Below are 20,323 nucleotides of genomic sequence, written 5' to 3' on the forward strand. Positions count from 1 at the left end.
TTTTATTTTTTTATTTTATTTTTATTTTTATTTTTTGTCCTTATCTTATTTTACTTTTATTTTATTTTTTTTATTTTCATCTTATTTTATTTTTATTTTTATTTCGTTTTATTCTTGTTTTGTTTATTTTTGTTTTATTTACAAATTTTCTTCATATTTATTTTTACTTTTTTATTATTTAAGAAAAAGAAAAAAAAACATATTTGAAAAAAAGAGCAAAAAGTAAAAGAAAAACAAAGAAAAAAGAAAACATAAAAATACAATAAAAAAATAAAAGACAAAGAGACGAATCTCTTTTTTCCTCTTTAATGGTTTAATAGTCCAATATTTCACTCATATGCTTTTTCTATTCGTACCCCCCCAATTCTCCTCCATTCAAGAAGTGACTCGTGTCACTCTTCCTTCTAATGGTTCACCAATTCATTACTCACCTGCACCGAAATTGAAAAAAGGGAAGAAAGAGGTTTTCATTGAAAAAAGAAATTAAATCACATCCGGGCCCACAAGCAAACCACTACTTTTATTTTTTTTCATGCACCTTTTCATGTAAAACCAATCTCTCCTACAACCCTGCAACCCTAAAAAAGGGAACCCACGCCCCTTCCCAATCATCACGGCCTATTCCCTTAGCCATTACACGCCACAACCAAAATCAATCCATCGATTTTTACAAAACTGTTCAACATGTAACCTTCACTTTTTCACCATCTCCTTTTTCTCCTTTATCACCATCACATATCTCAAAATAGAAAAACACTTCAACTTCTCCATTTTTTCCATAAAAAAAACCCATCCACAGAGAACCACCGGGGGGAATTCATTCATTACCTTTTCTCTTCCTCTACGGAATTGAGAGAAAACACCATCAATTCATGTGAACGCCAAAAGCCCCACTCTCCCCTTCTCCACGCATTGGTCTCTACCAACACAACACAAAACCACCACACCATTCTTCCAGAACCAACCGTTCCTACTCTACACACCTCCAGATTCCTCTCTTCATCGAGCACTCCACATCATTCTACTTGTACAAACCATTCTTAATTTTTCGTCCTCCAACACCATCCAATCTACAAAAAGAGGACCTAATAATCTGAACTCCAAAAATAGAGAAATAGAGGCTCTTTCAAAAAAATACAAAAAAAATATAAACTTTTTCAAACAAAGTCTTTTTAAGAATTACGTGATCCTTGATTCTCCACTATGAGATACGTAGGAGCAAGGACAGTCCTTGTCAGGTTCACCTCCAAAAAATCAAATCATTTTCTTAATTGTTTTTCAAATATCTTTTAAAGAACTACATAACCCTGATTTCTCATTTTGAATGAGAATACGTAGGACCAAGGTCAATCCTTGTCGGACCCAAAAAATTAAAAAAAATATATTTTGTTTCTTTTAGCATTTTTGTCTTAATATTTTTGGGGAAAATTAATATTTTGAAAATCACATCAACTTTGCATTTTTAATTAAAGGTACCGCCTTCGGGCGGGCGCGGTAGGGTGCTAACACATTGCCTACGCATAACCGACTCTCGGATCCAAAATCTGGTTTTTCGCAGACTTGTCTTATTTTTATGGTTTTCCATAGTTTTCCAGAATAACTATGGTGGCGACTCCCAAATCTCTTTTCAAACTCGTTTTCTTTTTCGGTTCGCTTTCCCGTCGCGATTTCGGTTGCGACAATTGGCGACTCCACTGGGGATGCTAGAGAGTCAAGCCATTTAATTAGATATGCAAACTTGATGTGATTTTTCCTTATGTTTTCTTTCCTCTTTCTTTTTATTTGTTTATTATTGTCTTTATTTGCATGTGTATATATTTGTCTCTTGGAATAATTGTTTGTGAATTGTTTTGCTTATTTGTTACATATATGTCTATGGATTTTTTTTTCTTGGCTATTTTGCATGTGGGGTTATGGTATGCATCACTCTCTCTCCACACACACATTGTGCATATCATGAGTGGGGCCCTATACCCGGGTCTGTGTAACTTAGAATTAGAGGGGATTGTGTAGCAGTTCCACAATGGATGAACTTCCCAAGTGGTCATTGTGAGAACCCCAACTAGAGTTTGCTTGTTTCCTTGGTACTCTCACTCCTTGTTGTATACCAACTGTTGTGGGAAATACCATGAGGTGGGCCATAGCTCTAGTGACCATTAATCCTTAAGTTTAGGAAATCACCCCGGTGAGCGCATGTACTTCACCCTAGACCTTAACCGCCAAACCTCTATTGAGCACAAGGGGAGATTGCTTGGTTTAATCATCATCTTGTGGTGTGCATAATGTACATGTGAATAAGTGCCTATTGAGGCACAATCACACAACATTTTTATATCATACATCACATCTCATGGAAATAAGCGCCTCTTGAGGCATAAACATGCATTTCATTATGTCACTCTGCATTCAGGCATTTCATTATGTCGCTCTGCATATCATGCATGATGTTTCCAAATAATTGTATCACATTTCATCATCATATCATGGGAATAAATGCCTCTTGAGGCACATGCATTGCATCTCATGTAGTTTTTTTCAATTAGTTGCATATCATGCATGGTACTCTTTAATCGCATCGACATACAACTGAGTAAGTGCCTCTTGGGCACAAACTTGCGTTGCAATTGTTGTTTTTAGTCATAGTGGCATGTACATAGTTTTTTTTAATCCATATCATGCATCTCACCTCATATGAATAAACAGACTCTGCAAAAGAGAGGAAGGAAATAAAAAAGTTGTTACATTTTGAGTCACTTATTTTTCTCGCAAATCATCAAATTCACTTCTTGAAAAAAAAGGAGAATAATGGGGGTGTCACGCTTTTCTGGGGTCAAATGTTTAATCAAGAATAACGACTTGACTTTTTCTTTTGAGACGTTCGTGTGCGCATGGTTTGAAACAGTCCATCCTTTGGCTTCCCTACAATGAAGGATTTGCCCTATCAACATTGACATTACCCAAGTTGATAAACATAAACCCTTAGAGTTGGCAAATTTTCTAAGTTTATCCTTGTTTACACTTGTTGGGTGGTCCTTGAATCCATCGAGACAAAAAAAAATTTCATTAAAAAAAAGGAAAATGAGAAAAGAAAATAAAGTTTGCTAGACTCAAAAACAAAAAAGGTAGTTTTGGCAAAAAAAAAAAGAAACAAAAAAAAAACATGCTTTGGTCAAATCAGTAGGTTGAATGAATAGATAATGTTTGATATCATATCTTTTGAAGCATTTGTCTAATCTGCATAACATGAGATTTTCAAACTCATCCTTTTTTTTCATTACATTTTCACCATAAAGCCTACATTTTGAATTTCATGGAGGATCAACATAAAAGGGGCACACTGGCCTGGATAGACTGTGAGCAAATCTCTTAGCATGAAAATAAAAGAAAAAGTCTGCTAGATTGAAAACCTGAAAGGGTGGTTTAGGCAAAAAAAAAGAATAAAAGCAAGGGACAAACTTTAACATGAACCTTTTTTTTCCTCTTGAGTTAAAATTTCTTGAAAGAAAAAATAATCATGTTTTGGAAATGATGTATGGCCATGTTTCTTTATCATCAAACACAAAATGTGATCATTTGTTACCCCTTTAAGACTTAAAAGAGCAAATATTTTTCTTTGAAATTACCTTGAACAAGGGTCACCTCTCATTGATGGTTTGCACTCTTGTTTGACAGACGGTTCACCAATAAAAAATTCATCAGAATCAAAAAGTTTGAAAAAGACAAAAAAATGATGATTTGGTTACATCAAGAAGAAACAAAAAAAAAAAAAAGAGAATCGATGTTTAGAGAAAAAAAAGAGAAATGGTGAACACATAAGAGGCAAATGAATTTATGATGTAACATTATTCAAAGATCATTCTTCCAAGACATCATCACATCTTTTTGAGTTTTTACTATCCACATTTGCTTTCATACCCTTAGCCTTGACTACGATACAAACATAATAAAGCCCACACAGATCCAAGACTGATTGTCGGTACCTTTCAAAAAGTTTAATTCATGGAAATCATATTGACGTGCTGAAAGGTTTGTCCAAAATCCAAAAAAAAAGGAAAAATAAAAATTGAAAAGTATGTTTTGAGATTTACTTTTAGTGATTCAGACAGTTTTTCATTCACATGTGCCTAAAGCTCTTTAAAATAAGCATGGTTAATCAATTAGATAAGGGGCATCCTCCTTCGTTGTTTCATTCTCACCCTCTTCATGGATTTCATCTTCATTTCCTACCATATCCTCTGCTCTCAGCCCAAACCTTGTCCAACCTTTTTCTCTAAAATCCAAACTAGACATTGCTTCATTTCACCATTCATATGACTTGTCATTTATCCCAAGATAGGGCAATTTCACCCTAACCATCATGGTCACGCTAGGGGCAACTTTTGAAGTCCCCCATCACTTTTTAACCTCTTCATGCCTTCCTATAACTGGGGCAGATCAAACACAATTTGTGTGTTAATCCAGGTCCTCAAATCAGAGAAATCTTTGAAGTCCTCTTAATTTGTCCAACCCTTTCATTAATAAATGGGGCAAGTCAAACACATTTTGTACCCTGAAGCCAATCCATACTCTCACACTGGGTCAACTTTTGAAGTCCATATCATTTTTCTTCATGTCATCAATAGTTGGGGCAAGCCCAAACATTCTTGGTGCCCTGAGACTAAATCAAACTGGGTCAGCTCCCTAGTCGGTCCTCGTCATCTCATCCAACCCCTTCTAAGCCATCGAAAATTTCATACATGTTGTTTAGATAATGCTTCAAAAGAAATAAAATAAAAGTTTTTCAATAAATTGATCAGACCAAAGAGTTGATTTCAAAAGTGAAGAAAAAGTGAAAGAAAAATAATGTCTCATGAAGAAGGGAACACCCTATTATCTGATCGAAGGCAAGTGAAAGAAAAATAAACCAACTGGGGCAATCCTTTTCACCCAATCCTTTCCATTTCCACTACCCCTTTTGAAACAACATCGCTCGTTCATTCAAATTCTTCTCCAAACACCAAAACTGGGGTAGTTTCGTGGGTTTCACGTGAATATCTCACCATAACATTCATTGATCAATATCCTTATACCCTTTTTCTCATACACTATAACTGGGGCAATTTTTGGGATTCTTGTATTCACATATTGCTTCTCCTTTGAAGGGTGTGTGGAGACAACGTGCCCGCACGACTATCTCAGTCTCCTTCAAACTCTTCCCAAACATTTATAGCTTTCATTAACTTATGAACTCAAACATGCGTGCACTAATATCATAAAAGAGAAAGTCAAAGATATACTCATTTCAGATGTTAGACCTCGATAAATATGACATTCCTCATTTTCATGAAACATTGAAAATAAATATGAGTTTGATGATTGCAAATGAAACAGTTGGCTCATACTTGCATAGAATAATCAAAGGACAAAACACCACCAACATTGTTTTCATCAGGCATTGAACTTTTCATGCATATCTGGGTTTCGACACCCTAATCCCTGCACCAAGGTTTTGACACCTTGTTTTCTCCTACATATCGAGGTTACGTGATGAGGACATCTCTCACCAACCTGGATCCAAACTAACCAAAGAAGAGGAGAACTCTCTACAAGGGATAGGAGGTCCTATGACGAGATCCAAGGCCAAGCAAACCAAGGCAACATTACAAAGGCTAATTCTAAATCTCTTAGAAGATGTGGTCAAGGATCCTACACATAAGCTTGTTTACTTGATCACTTGGAAGGATGAAGCTAAGGATGAAGTTGAGCTCCAAAATGCGTGAAAGCAATATTGGTGGCACATAGTTGCATGGAAATTTTTATGTGTTAGTTCGTGTGGCACATAGTAGCATAGGAATTTTTATTGTGTTATTTTAGGGTGTTTTTAATTTAATGTAATGTTTATTTTTGTTAATTTCCGTGTATTTTCAATTAAATGTAAGGGAACTAAGTGACTTGTTCAGCCAAAAGCCATGTGGCCGTGCTTCTAGAGTAGTGGAGCGGTTATTTTGATAGTGGGGTGGTTACCTTGGTAGCAAATTCAGCACCCTAGACAAAAACAAGGGCTGAACACGTGAACTGGAGGTTTTTTTTTTTTTTTTTGGATGATTATTGAATGAATTCTTTTTCCATTTTCGTGAAGAATTTGGGTGAGTGTGATGCTCATTGATCCTTGTGTGAATCAAGGCAAAATCCAGCCATCATAGGTGTGAAGCTTATGTGTGGTATACGTGTGGATGGTGTGATGCTATCCTTCATTGTCTTGTAAGTTTTCTTGTTTGAATTCGTGTTACATTGTTTCCCTTGTATGTTGATTACGCTCCTCTTGGTCCAAAATTCTTGAATCAATCTTAAAGAACCTAATGTCCACAGAACCCTTTTCACGTCAAGCATGTTTACATCCAGGGCATAATCCAATACGTTCTGAAATCATTTCGTTGCCATTGTTATTTTTTTTTTCTGTTATGGAACCTTCATTGATCTCGTGCACATAATTCTTAAAGGAACCTTAACGAACCAAAGCCACGAATAGTAATTCCTTTGGATGATAACTGAATGTTGAGATTGGGGTGCAGCGTGACCTTGTCCAGCTGTGTGTACCATTCTATTCCATTTCAATTCTGTTTTTCCAGCAAATCTAAACCCTTTAGATCCTTTTCCCATTAAGATTCATATCATTTGGTATTCAGAGCTAGTTAAGGGTTTGTATTGAACAGCAACAAGAAGGTACTAATCTAATTTGCAACGTGCCAATTTGTGTTCTGAATTCTGGAAAAGAAAAGAAATCCAATTGTTATTGTATGTGAGGGCTGCTATAAAAAATTTCCGAAACTGAAGAATATAAGTGCAGCATTGTGTTTGTTCAAAATTGAATTCTGAATTGGCATGATTTAAGGGCAGTTGCTGTATGTTTTTACAAGTGGTGAATTCTGAAATTTTCAAGTCTGCATTGGAGTTAAAACCGTGACCTAGTTAGTGTGTCTTTGTTTGTGTGGTTTTCTTTGCCTTCTTTTTGTGTTTTGGTGTCTTGTTTTTTTTGCCTCTAGTGATAGCATCATTACTATAATTGTTATAGGCGCATTCTGCATTTAGGTAGATCATCTTTGTGTGGCTGAAGTAACCTTGTGACTCTCAAGGATTGAGTGCATCAAGAGTGGTAAAAGGCTAGAGAGAAATTTACATTATTAGTAAAAGCCGAATTGAGAGAAACACTTGAGAGGAAATTATTTGGTGAGGTAGATTAGGTGCTGGATTCTATTTGGCTTAACCTTTTATCTTGTCTACAAGCATTATTTTGTGAGATGGCAGATTCAAACCAAGAAGGAGGGGCAGGCATTAGTCCCATTCAAATGCAAGCTCTTACTCAACATCTTGAAAGATTACTCCGACAAGCCAATGATGAGATACATGAGAGAATTGATAGGTTGGAGAATGATGGAGTAACAAGAAGAGGTGTAAGGAGGCAAGAAACAAGGGTGGCGAGATATGATGAAGAAAGGAGGAATAGGGAGCAGTGGGGCAATCCTCTCCAAGGAATTAAACTAAACATTCCCTCTTTTGCAGGAAAGAATGATCCCGAAGCTTACTTTAATTGGGAGCTCAAGATGGAGAATGTGTTTGATTGCGGCAACTTTGAGGAGGAACAAAAGGTGAGGTTGGCAGCATCCGAATTCTCACACTATGCATTGATTTGGTGGCACAAGCTTCAAAGGGAGAGGCAAAGAGATGGAGATCCACCAGTAGACACATGGGAGGAATTGAGGAGGCTCATGAGGAGGAGATATGTCCCTGCATCCTATCAAAGGGATATGAAGTTTAAGCTTCAAAGAATTACTCAAGGAAGCCGAAGTGTGGAGGATTACCACAAAGAGATGGAGATGTTAATGATCCAAGCTAAGCTTGAGGAAGATCCTGAGGTAACAATGGCTAGGTTCATTAATGGGTTGAATAATGATATCCGTGATGTGGTTGAGTTGCAGGAGTTTGTGGAGATGGAGGATCTTCTCCATAAAGCCATCCAAGTAGAAGAGCAACTCAAAAGGAAGGGAGCTTCAAGGAGAATGGCGTCGTCTTCTACTTATGGGTGGAAGGACAAGGCTAAGAGGGAGGGATATAAGTCATCACCCTATTCGGCCAAGGGAGAGACCAGTTCGGCCATGAGTACCAAGGCCACCAAAGAAGCGGATCCTAAGCCTTCTAAGGGCAATGAAGCTGTACCAAAAAGAACTAGAGACATTACATGCTTCAAATGCCAAGGCAAGGGGCACTATGCATATGAATGTCCTACCAAGAGGACTGTGGTGATTAGAGATGATGGAGGATATTCTAGTGAGTCAGATGCAAATGAAGAATCTGAAGGAGAGGAGGATGAGGATGTTGGACCAGAAATGAACGAGAAGGGATTGTTGATGGTGAGGAGACTATTAGGATCTCATATAGAAGCCATGGATGAAAGCCAAAGGGACAACATTTTCCACACTAGGTGTATTGTCCAAGGGCAACTTTGCATGGTGATTGTGGATAGTGGGAGTTGCGCTAATGTGGCTAGTACAAGGCTAGTATCCAAGTTGAATCTTCCTACCAAGCCTCATCCCAGACCTTACCGTTTGCAATGGCTAAGTGATGAAGGAGAAATTAAAGTGAAACAGCAAGTGGAGGTGCCCATAGTCATTGGAACTTATGCTGATGTGATTTCATGTGATGTGGTGCCTATGGAGGCGTGTCATCTATTGTTGGGGAGACCATGGCAGCATGACCACAAGACCATCCATGATGGATTCTCCAACAAGATCTCTTTTACACATCAAGGAAAGAAGGTGGTGCTTAAACCTTTAAGCCCACAAGAGGTGTGTCATGATCAAGTGAGGTTGAGAGAGAAAATCATGAGAGAAAAGAAAGTTGAGAGTGAGAGCGTGGTAGAGAGTGTGAGTGACGAGAAAAGATCAAACACTAAGAGAGAGGAAAAGAGAGGCAAGGAGAGAAACACCAATGTGAGAGAGATAGCAAAAGAGAGGGAAGTGAGGAAGGTGTTGTTAGCACGGCAACCCTTATATATGCTTGTATGCAAACCTGTTTTGAATACTAACCCTGAATTTCCCACTTCCTTGCCATCTCCTATTTCTTCTATTTTGCAGGAATTCAAGGATGTTTTCCCCTCGGATTTGCCTAGTGGATTACCACCATTGAGGGGAATAGAACATCAAGTGGATTTGATACCTGGAGCCACCATTCCAAACAGGCCAGCGTATAGGAGCAATCCCGAGGAGACCAAGGAGATACAAAGGCAAGTGGAAGCTCTCTTAGAGAAAGGTTGGGTAAGAGATTCTATATCTCCATGTGCTGTTCCTGTGATTTTGGTGCCTAAGAAAGATGGTTCTTGGCGCATGTGTAGTGACTGTAGAAGTGTGAATAGCATTACCATTAAGTATAGGCATCCCATTCCTAGACTTGATGATTTACTTGATGAATTGCATGGTGCACAAGTGTTTTCAAAAATTGATTTGAAAAGTGGATACAACCAAATTAGGATTAGAGAAGGAGATGAATGGAAAACTGCTTTTAAAACCAAATTTGGGTTGTATGAGTGGCTGGTTATGCCATTTGGATTAACTAATGCACCAAGCACATTCATGAGGTTGATGAATCATGTTCTACGAGATTTTATAGGGCATTTTGTGGTAGTGTATTTTGATGATATTCTGATCTATAGTGCTGATTTGGACTTGCATGCTCAACATTTGCATTCTGTGTTATCTGCTTTGAGACATGAAAAGTTGTATGCTAATCTTGAGAAATGCATGTTTTGTCAAGACCATGTGGTATTTCTGGGTTTTGTGGTGAGTTCAAAAGGGGTAGAAGTTGATCAATCCAAAGTGAAGGCCATACAAGAGTGGCCAACACCCAAATCCGTGAGTGATATTAGGAGTTTTCATGGCCTGGCTAGTTTCTATAGGAGATTTGTGAGAGATTTCAGCACCTTGGCAGCCCCCTTAAATGAGTTAGTGAAGAAAAACGTGAGCTTCAAGTGGGGGGAAAAACAAGAGAAAGCTTTCCAAACTCTTAAGCAAAGACTAGTGAGTGCACCCATCCTAGCATTGCCCAATTTTTCCAAATCCTTTGAGATAGAGTGTGACGCTTCTGGCATAGGTATAGGAGCTGTTCTACTTCAAGAAGGCCATCCCATAGCATACTTTAGTGAAAAATTGAGTGGAGCAGCCTTGAATTACTCTACTTATGACAAAGAACTCTATGCCTTAGTGAGAGCCCTCAAAACTTGGCAACATTATCTTTTTCCCAAGGAATTCGTTATCCATAGTGACCATGAGTCTCTTAAGTATCTCAAGGGTCAAGGTAAGCTTAATACAAGACATGCCAAATGGGTTGAATTCTTAGAGCAATTTCCATATGTCATTAAGTACAAGAAAGGGAAAGGAAATGTGGTTGCGGATGCCCTATCTAGGAGACATGCGCTACTATCTATGGTTGAGACCAAGTTGTTGGGTTTGGAAGTGTTGAAGGGGATGTATGAGGAGGATAAAGAGTTCGGCCAAAGGTACAAGGAGTGTGAAAAGATGGCCAAGGATGAGTACTATAGATTTGAGGGGTTCTTGTTTAGAGCAAATAGGCTATGTGTTCCTCAATCTTCCATTAGAGAACTCTTAGTGAAGGAAGCACATAGAGGGGGGTTGATGGGTCATTTTGGAGTGCTTAGAACTTATGACATCTTGCATGAGCATTTCTATTGGGTTAACATGAAAAAGGATGTAGCCAAACTGTGTGAGTCATGCATTGAGTGTAGACAAGCTAAGTCTAAAGTTCTTCCCCAAGGTTTATACACTCCTCTTCCTGTTCCTGAACACCCTTGGGTGGATTTGTCCATGGATTTTGTGCTTGGATTGCCTCGATCAAGTACTGGCCGAGACTCCATACTAGTTGTGGTGGATAGGTTTTCCAAGATGGCTCACTTTATTCCATGCAAAAAGGTAAATGATGCTAGTCACGTTGCTGACCTTGTCTTTAAAGAGATCATTAGGATACATGGTATGCCTAGGAGTATTGTGAGTGATAGGGACTCTAAGTTCTTGAGTCACTTTTGGAGAAGTTTGTGGGGTAGATTAGGAACTAAGTTGTTGTTCTCTACTACTTGTCACCCCCAAACAGATGGCCAAACTGAGGTGGTTAATAGGACACTTGGTGCTATGCTTAGAGCAGTGTTGAAGCACAATCTGAAACGTTGGGAGGCTTGCCTACCCCATATTGAGTTTGCTTATAACCGAGCTGTCCATTCTTCCACTAATCATTCTCCTTTTGAGGTAGTGTATGGGTTTAATCCTTTATCTCCACTTGATTTATTACCTGTGCCTAACATTTCTGTGTTTAAGCATACTGAAGGACAGGCAAAGGCAGAGTTTGTGCGGAAGCTTCATGAGAAAGTTAAAGATCAAATCACCAAGAAGAATGCGAGCTACGCAAAGCAAGCCAACAAAGGTAGAAGGAGAGTTGTGTTCCAACCAGGAGATTGGGTGTGGGTACACATGAGGAAAGAGAGATTTCCCGAACAAAGGAAATCCAAGTTGCTGCCTAGAGGAGATGGACCATTCCAAGTCTTGGAAAGGATCAGTGACAATGCTTACAAGATCCAAATGCCAGGTGAGTATAATGTGTCTCCTACTTTTAATGTTGCTGACTTATCTTTGTTTGATGCAGGTGAAGATGGTTCGGCTTTGAAGAAAGCTGGTTCGGATTTGGAGACCCATCCGGTTCAAGAGGGAGGGAATGATGAGGACATCTCTCACCAACCTGGATCCAAACTAACCAAAGAAGAGGAGAACTCTCTACAAGGGATAGGAGGTCCTATGACGAGATCCAAGGCCAAGCAAACCAAGGCAACATTACAAAGGCTAATTCTAAATCTCTTAGAAGATGTGGTCAAGGATCCTACACATAAGCTTGTTTACTTGATCACTTGGAAGGATGAAGCTAAGGATGAAGTTGAGCTCCAAAATGCGTGAAAGCAATATTGGTGGCACATAGTTGCATGGAAATTTTTATGTGTTAGTTCGTGTGGCACATAGTAGCATAGGAATTTTTATTGTGTTATTTTAGGGTGTTTTTAATTTAATGTAATGTTTATTTTTGTTAATTTCCGTGTATTTTCAATTAAATGTAAGGGAACTAAGTGACTTGTTCAGCCAAAAGCCATGTGGCCGTGCTTCTAGAGTAGTGGAGCGGTTATTTTGATAGTGGGGTGGTTACCTTGGTAGCAAATTCAGCACCCTAGACAAAAACAAGGGCTGAACACGTGAACTGGAGGTTTTTTTTTTTTTTTTGGATGATTATTGAATGAATTCTTTTTCCATTTTCGTGAAGAATTTGGGTGAGTGTGATGCTCATTGATCCTTGTGTGAATCAAGGCAAAATCCAGCCATCATAGGTGTGAAGCTTATGTGTGGTATACGTGTGGATGGTGTGATGCTATCCTTCATTGTCTTGTAAGTTTTCTTGTTTGAATTCGTGTTACATTGTTTCCCTTGTATGTTGATTACGCTCCTCTTGGTCCAAAATTCTTGAATCAATCTTAAAGAACCTAATGTCCACAGAACCCTTTTCACGTCAAGCATGTTTACATCCAGGGCATAATCCAATACGTTCTGAAATCATTTCGTTGCCATTGTTATTTTTTTTTTCTGTTATGGAACCTTCATTGATCTCGTGCACATAATTCTTAAAGGAACCTTAACGAACCAAAGCCACGAATAGTAATTCCTTTGGATGATAACTGAATGTTGAGATTGGGGTGCAGCGTGACCTTGTCCAGCTGTGTGTACCATTCTATTCCATTTCAATTCTGTTTTTCCAGCAAATCTAAACCCTTTAGATCCTTTTCCCATTAAGATTCATATCATTACGACACCTTGATCTCTGCACTAAGGTTCTGACACATTGTTTCTGATGCATATCGGGGTTACAACACCCTGATCCCTGCACTGAGGTTCTGACACATTGTTTCTGATGCATATCGGGGTTACAACATCCTGATCCCTGCACTAAGGTTTTGACACATTGTTTCTCTTGCATATCGGGGTTATGACACCCTGATCCTTGCACCAAGGTTTTGACACCTTGTTTTCTCCTGCATATCGAGGTTACGACACCTGGATCCCTGCACCAAGGTTTTGACACCTTGTTTCTGATGCATATCGGGGTTACGACACCTTGATCGCTGCGCCAAGGTTACGATGCCCTGTTCCTCCTACATATTGGGGTTATGAATCCCTGCACCAAGGTTTTGACACCTTGTGTCTCCTACATATCGGGGTTACAACACCCTGATCCCTACACTAAGGTTTCGACATCTGGTCTCTCTTGTTTAAGTTAGAGTTCCTATGCTTTGCCAAGGTTCTACATCTTGTTTTTCTCCTTATTAAGTTGGGGTTTCAACACCCTATCAAAGTTTCAACAACTTGTTTCTTCTCTTTGAAAACATGGCTACCAATGTTTGAACGCCTTGTCAACTATCTCTTGCGATCATTACTCCATTTCAAAATAGGTAGTTTTTCATCCTACATATCTCCACAGCAATGAGTTTGATGATTGAAAAGAGAACAATTGACTCTAGCAAAAATTTTCAAAAGGTAGAGCATAACAAGTTTTTCATCATGCATTCATACATTTCAGGATCTTGATCTCTACAATAATGTTTTGATCCCTTGTGATTGAAATGAGAAAACATGCTTTTCATCATGAATAACCGTTTGCATGATATATCATCGTTCATAAAACACAAATATCTTGACATCATAACATGAGTGAGCATTTTCATGCATCATACATCTTCAACCATTGTTTCTTCTAAAGGAGTCGATTTACAAAAATCTCTTCTTGGCATTTCTCAGATTAATGGTCATCTTCATTCATATGAAAGATCTATATGTCCTCCAAGTCTAGTTTCGTACTGGCCCACTAAGCCTAGTTCTGTACTGGCCCACCAAGCCCAGTTTTGTACTGGCCCACCAAGCCCAGCTTTGCCTGGCCACCAAGCCTAGTTCCGTACTGGCCCACCAAGCCCAATTCTGTATTGGCCCAACAAGCCCAGTTTCGTATTGACCTCCAATCCTAGGTTAATCTGGCCCACAAAACCCATCTCACTTGGCCCGCTAAGCCTATCTCGCGACCCTCTCCTTAGGAATGGTCAACTCTTGTGTTCTCCTTTCGGACAACGACCCTCTCCTTGGGATTGGTCAAGTCTAGATCCTTCTTTCATCAAGGCCCTCTCCGATAGAATGGTCATTGATTTTCTTATGTTTACATCAAGGCCTTCTCCGATGGAATGGTCATTGATTTTCTTATGTTTACATCAAGGCCCTCTCCGATGGAATGGTCATTGATTTTCTTATGTTTACATCAAGGCCCTCTCCGATGGAATGGTCATTGATTTCCTTATGTTTACATCAAGGCCCTCTCCAATGGAATGGTCATTGATTTTCTTATGTTTACATCAAGGCCCTCTCTGATGGAATGGTCATTGATTTTCTTATGTTTACATCAAGGCCCTCTCCGATGGAATGGTCATTGATTTTCTTATGTTTACATTAAGGTCCTCTCCGATGGAATGGTCATTGATTTCCTTATGTTTACATCAAGGCCCTCTCCAATGGAATGGTCATTGATTTCTTTGTTACAGCAAGACCCTCTTCAATGGAATGGTCATTGATTTTCTTATGTTTACATCAAGGCCCTCTCCAATGGAATGGTCATTGATTTCTTTGTCAGATTAAAGACCCTCTCCAATGGAATGGTCATTAATTTCTTTGTCACATCAAGGCCCTCTCCAATGGAATGGTCGTTGATTTTTGTCACATTAAGACCCTCTCCGGTGGAATGGTTGAGTCTCGTTTTTACTTTCCATATCACGAGCCTCTTCACGGAATTGGTCGTCAGACCCGTGTGAATCGATTTTTACTCATCTTTTTCCTCTTGAAAATCCGGACAAAATTAGTGTTTCTATCTTTACTTATCTTTTACCACGATAATTTGAAAACGTAACATTTTCATATTATCTAATAAAGTCTAAGTAAAGAGGAGCAGCTGTCAACACCCAATTTTGTCCAGGTTATAATGTATTATTTACTTTTTATTTTTTTATTTTATTTTTATTTTTATTTTTATTTTTTATCCTTATCTTATTTTACTTTTATTTTATTTTTTTATTTTCATCTTATTTTATTTTTATTTTTATTTCGTTTTATTCTTGTTTTGTTTATTTTTGTTTTATTTACAAATTTTCTTCATATTTATTTTTACTTTTTTATTATTTAAGAAAAAGAAAAAAAAACATATTTGAAAAAAAGAGCAAAAAGTAAAAGAAAAACAAAGAAAAAAGAAAACATAAAAATACAATAAAAAAATAAAAGACAAAGAAACGAATCTCTTTTTTCCTCTTTAATGGTTTAATAGTCCAATATTTCACTCATATGCTTTTTCTATTCGTACCCCCCAATTCTCCTCCATTCAAGAAGTGACTCGTGTCACTCTTCCTTCTAATGGTTCACCAATTCATTACTCACCTGCACCGAAATTGAAAAAAGGAAGAAAAAAGTTTTCATTGAAAAAGGAAATTAAATCACATCCGGGCCCACAAGCAAACCACTACTTTTATTTTTTTTCATGCACCTTTTCATGTAAAACCAATCTCTCCTACAACCCTGCAACCCTAAAAAAGGGAACCCACGCCCCTTCCCAATCATCACGGCCTATTCCCTTAGCCATTACACGCCACAACCAAAATCAATCCATCGATTTTTACAAAACTGTTCAACATGTAACCTTCACTTTTTCACCATCTCCTTTTTCTCCTTTATCACCATCACATATCTCAAAATAGAAAAACACTTCAACTTCTCCATTTTTTCCATAAAAAAAACCCATCCACAGAGAACCACCGGGGGGAATTCATTCATTACCTTTTCTCTTCCTCTACGGAATTGAGAGAAAACACCATCAATTCATGTGAACGCCAAAAGCCCCACTCTCCCCTTCTCCACGCATTGGTCTCTACCAACACAACACAAAACCACCACACCATTCTTCCAGAACCAACCGTTCCTACTCTACACACCTCCAGATTCCTCTCTTCATCGAGCACTCCACATCATTCTACTTGTACAAACCATTCTTAATTTTTCGTCCTCCAACACCATCCAATCTACAACAAAGAGGACCCAATAATCTGAACTCCAAAAATAGAGAAATAGAGGCGAAACAGAGCTTCAAACGGTGAATCGTGAAGCAGTTTGAGGGAGATGGAGGTGTGGTGGCTCGGTTTTGCAATTTCGGACTAAGCACAGGATGTTGCCGGTGACGTTTCCGACGGTAATGACGCGGTGCAGTGGCCATGGTAGTAGCAGTTCTTGAGGAGCAGACGCGTGACGGTGACTACTAGCGCGGGTGTCGATCCTGCGAGAGAAAAGGAGAAAAGGGGTGCCCTCCGACGTCAACGGTGACGGCTCCGATGGTAAATGACGTGGCCGGTGATGACTTTGGCTGACATAGATTGCGTGGCAGCTGGTTCTTGGTTGGCCATAGGCCTTCCATGCGTGAAGGGGAAGGAGAAACCACTCCAGGGTTTTTCTGAAAAAAAGGAAAGGAGAAGATGGGCTGGGTTACCTCGCGCACCACTGGTTTCTAATTTCTTCACCACTACTTGTTTTTACTGTTGGTCACTTGTTACATGTAACCCCAAAACTGTTAACTCCACACCCCTCTTGATTTTGTGTTCTGGTTGTTGCTCTAAGCTTGCTTAAGTTTTACTTGTTGCACTCCCATTTTTCCTGTACACACACCTCACACATTACTCATGCACCATCATATTTTAGTTTTTCACTTTTATCCTTCTTAATTAAGTTTTATCTTTTATTTTGTTTTTCTTTATTTTCTTTAAAAAAAAACAAAATGTTTGAAAATTAAAAATATTACAAAAAAAAATAGAAAAAAATATATTTGAAAATTATAAAAAATAAAATATATAAAAAAATAAAAAAGTTCTCTTTCATTGTGTCTGTCCGGTCGTCCGCATTGTGTGACACTCATTTTCAAAAATACCAAAAAATATTTTCTTTCTCTTTTAGTGTTTGTCCGACCGCCCGCGTCGTGTGACACGTATTTTCAAGTAATTCAAAAAAATATAAAAATATAAACTTTTTCAAACAAAGTCTTTTTAAGAACTACGTGATCCTTGATTCTCCACTGTGAGATACGTAGGAGCAAGGACAGTCCTTGTTAGGTTCACCTCCAAAAAATCAAATCATTTTCTTAATTGTTTTTCAAATATCTTTGAAAGAACTACGTAACCCTGATTTCTCATTTTGAATGAGAATACGTAGGACCAAAGTCAATCCTTGTCGGACCCAAAAAATTAAAAAAATATTTTGTTTCTTTTAGCATTTTTGTCTTAATATTTTTGGGGAAAATTAATATTTTGAAAATCACATCAACTTTGCATTTTTAATTAAAGGTACTGCCTTCGGGCGGGCGCGGTAGGGTGCTAACACATTCCCTACGCATAACCGACTCTCGGATCCAAAATCTGGTTTTTCGCAGACTTGTCTTATTTTTATGGTTTTCCATAGTTTTCCAGAATAACTATGGTGGCGACTCCCAAATCTCTTTTCAAACTCGTTTTCTTATTCGGTTGCGACAGTAACATTCATTCAAACTCAATCACCATAAAGGACAACCAAGCAACCAAAGAAGAATAGAAGGAAGATATGCATTCATGTTACTTGCACCCAAAGCCATAAAGAAGGCAAACAACATTTACATGCACTAGTGCATTTTAAAGTTTTTACATCGCAGTATATGCCCTGGTTCCTGCATACCCGCTGCATATAAACATGCGGTGGCATTTTTGTAATTAAATGCACCTTTTATGCCTCGGTTGTTATACTAACCGAGGCATATAACTTAAAAAAAAATTGCGAATTCGCGCTGTTCACAAAATCTGAAATTTTTTAACTGCTTTTATGCCTCGGTTACCATAGAACCGAGGCCTAATAGCTTTTTTGCTTCAGGTTTTTTTACCCGATGCAGTTACTTGGCTGTATTATTTTTTTTTTAATTCACTGATAGAATATGCCTCGGTTCTTTTATAACCGAGGCAGAACCTTTTTGCTTCAGGTCTATTGCCAATCGAGGCATATAGTAAGACAATATGCCTCAGTTTCGAATTAACCGAGGCAGAACCTTTTTGCTTCAGGTCTATTGCCAACCGAGGCATATAGTAAGACAATATGCCTCAGTTTCGAATTAACCGAGGCAGTATGGCTTCGTAGGGTTTAAAAAACCCTAAATCCTTTTGCAGTCGCGCAAACCATCACGATTTTCTTCTTCTCCGAGCATCCCCACACAACATCCAAATCTTTTCTTCTTCTTCCACTGCACCCCAGCCTTTGTTCCGGCTTCACCACTGCTCCGTGGGGGTATCGCTGGACCGGCTTCCGTCGTCCAAGGGGGGTGGCGGCGGCGAGGAGGAGGAACTCGCTCCGGTGTCGAACTCGCTCATGGCGGCCATCAAGCGGTCGCAGGCGAACCAGCGGTGGCAGCCGGAGAGCTTCCACGCGTACCAGCAGAGCTAGCACGGGGGCACGGCGTCGTTTCTGAAGCACTTCGTTTTGTCAATCCTCGACGATCCAATCGTGAGTCGGGTTTTCGCGGAAGCAGGGTTTCGAAGCTGTGATGGGTGTTTATGCAAAGAGTGCTCTGAGAGGTTTTGTTGAGATGGTTCAAAAGGGTTGAGGGTGGTTTGTTTGGAGAAGGAGATTGGGGAATTTGTGAAAAGGGGTGGGAGTGGGGAAGAAGTGGTGGGTGTGAAGTTGAAGGACTTGGAGTAGCAACCCTTCATTCCGCCTGCACTGCCGCTACTCCGTCGAATTTTTTTTTTATTTCTGATACACAATTAGGCCTCGGTTGGAGGAAACCGAGGCAGTAACTACTTTTTCTGCCTCGGGTTAATAACCGAGGCATAAACGAGAGTCTTTTTACCTCGGCAGTATATGCCTCGGGTGCGAACCCAAAGCCAAAAGTGCAAAATAACCGCTGTCGTTTGCCTTCCCTGCACTAGTGATGTGAGCCCCAAGACCATCACGTGAGCTAAAAGACCAAACTTGAAAGCCAAACAACAAACTAAAAAGTGATAGCATACAATTCTTAGAGGCACCACCGCCACCCTACAAGGAGTACCATGAGATAGATTATAGAGAAAACATGTGAATGCACCTTAACGTAAAACCACTTTATGCATGTTATTCTCAAAACTACTAACCTTTAAAAGTTTCCAAAAACCAAGCTTAGATTTAAAAAAACATCAATCCCAATCATTCTAACAATAAGTAAGAAAAATAACAAAACTTGAAAGGAACCTGCACCACTACATCATCATATAGTACACTGCAACTTAAAAGCTTAAAGAGAAACCAATCCTTGCACGTGGACCCCATCCATGCACCAACCAAACATTCCAACAACATAAGAAGTCTATATTATTATTGTACCTCTACGTGCTTAAACAAGTAATAGCATATATGTGTGGCCCACCTATTCAAAATTAACTCCTATGCATTACGTGAAAGAGACAAAAAAAAACGAAGAAAGAGAAAAGCATTGTGGTGTGCAAATGAAGAAAACCTGCACCATGAATAAAAAGGAAAAGAGAAGTCATGCACCATGGAAAAGCTATGGTTCACTCTTTTATCATGCAATGTAACTCCTCTACACCACCCCTAACGTGAATTTAAAATAACATACAAAGGAAGACAAGTACTGCACTTGACTATGAACCAAATAAAAAACAATAGCTAAAGAGAGACAAGAAATTCATGTAAAGAAGCATCAAGCCAAAATCATAGGTGGTAGGATTTGTTTAACAAAAGAAACCAAGAGATATTGCAATGCTTTTACGTGATCTGCACCATGTAAAGAAAAAAATATATGTATGGTCCTAAACAAAGAAAAACAAAAGGAGAGAGAAATCTTGGCTGAAAAAGAGTGAAAAGAGAGAATTTCTATTCCCTAGGCCCTCCCAAAATACCACATCCAATTAAAGTCACCATTTAAACATTAAAACCATGCATTGCACTTTCATGCTTCCTTTCATGAAACCCATGAACCTTTTCATGCTTCCAACCTTCTCACGTAACCTCTCACCTTCAAAGCAAAAGTGGGACCCGTGACTAAGAAAAGTATAGAAATCTTGCACCCATCAACCAATGAAAAGTGTGAATGAAAAAGAGAAACACATACTGAGTGTTCATCCATATATCTCTCCCCAATCACCTAAACCTATGATATAAAG

The 20,323-nt window shown here is 38.8% G+C and overlaps 1 long non-coding RNA gene across 1 annotated transcript; it reads right to left on the reverse strand.

The window, feature by feature from the left end:
* Window positions 1-284: 284 nt before the first annotated feature.
* LOC146886226 (uncharacterized) lies at window positions 285-16,679 on the reverse strand. The gene is made up of 2 exons (XR_014995015.1): window positions 16,197-16,679; window positions 285-1,085 (listed from the first exon to the last, which is right to left on the reverse strand). It is a non-coding gene; the product is annotated as an uncharacterized LOC146886226 (long non-coding RNA).
* Window positions 16,680-20,323: the final 3,644 nt, after the last annotated feature.

The sequence above is a fragment of the Vigna unguiculata genome, chromosome 5, assembly GCF_037176805.1.
Source record: "Vigna unguiculata cultivar grain cowpea cultivar isolate G323 ecotype 2 chromosome 5, ASM3717680v1, whole genome shotgun sequence".
Lineage (NCBI taxonomy): Eukaryota > Viridiplantae > Streptophyta > Magnoliopsida > Fabales > Fabaceae > Vigna > Vigna unguiculata.